Source organism: Falco punctatus, assembly GCF_963210335.1.
Source record: "Falco punctatus genome assembly, chromosome: 15".
Taxonomy (NCBI): domain Eukaryota; kingdom Metazoa; phylum Chordata; class Aves; order Falconiformes; family Falconidae; genus Falco; species Falco punctatus.
Window position 1 is genome coordinate 8183312 of NC_137595.1, and position 457 is coordinate 8183768.

At 41.1% G+C, this 457-nt stretch overlaps 1 long non-coding RNA gene across 1 annotated transcript in view; it reads right to left on the reverse strand.

Annotated features, from left to right (window-relative positions):
* The window catches only part of LOC308054015, an 83902-nt gene that overhangs the window by 35390 nt on the left and 48055 nt on the right, over positions 1–457 (reverse strand). The gene's annotated exons all lie outside the window — the stretch shown is intronic.

The window sequence follows — 457 nt, forward strand, 5'->3', positions numbered from 1 at the left end:
TTTTTGCAAGCAGATTAACATAGACTCTCCAAGTAGCCCCCTAAAAGGACTAGAAACCGGGAACAAATCAAACTGGTTCCATAAAAGAGGATATGTAAGAGAGTGGAGACCTGTTTCAATATAGAAACAGCCCAGCTTCATTCAAACACTAAATAGATGCATTTCCAACCTGCCAGTTAATGTGGGGCAAACACTGGAGATGGTGCAATGTTTTCCCAACAAATCTTTCAAAAGAAAATGGATCTAGAACAAGACATTAATTTTCATGAAAAAAAAAGCTCTGAACTATTTTTGGGACCCTTAGTGGAAAACTGAAACTGCACTGAATTGTCTCCGCTAAGCACATATTTGATTGTGCCCCATGTGTTAATATATTTAATATACCCAGGTGTGTCCTGCAGCAGAAGCTATCCCCTGCCAGCCAGCCTGCACAAGGGCACGGCTTTCTCACACTCAC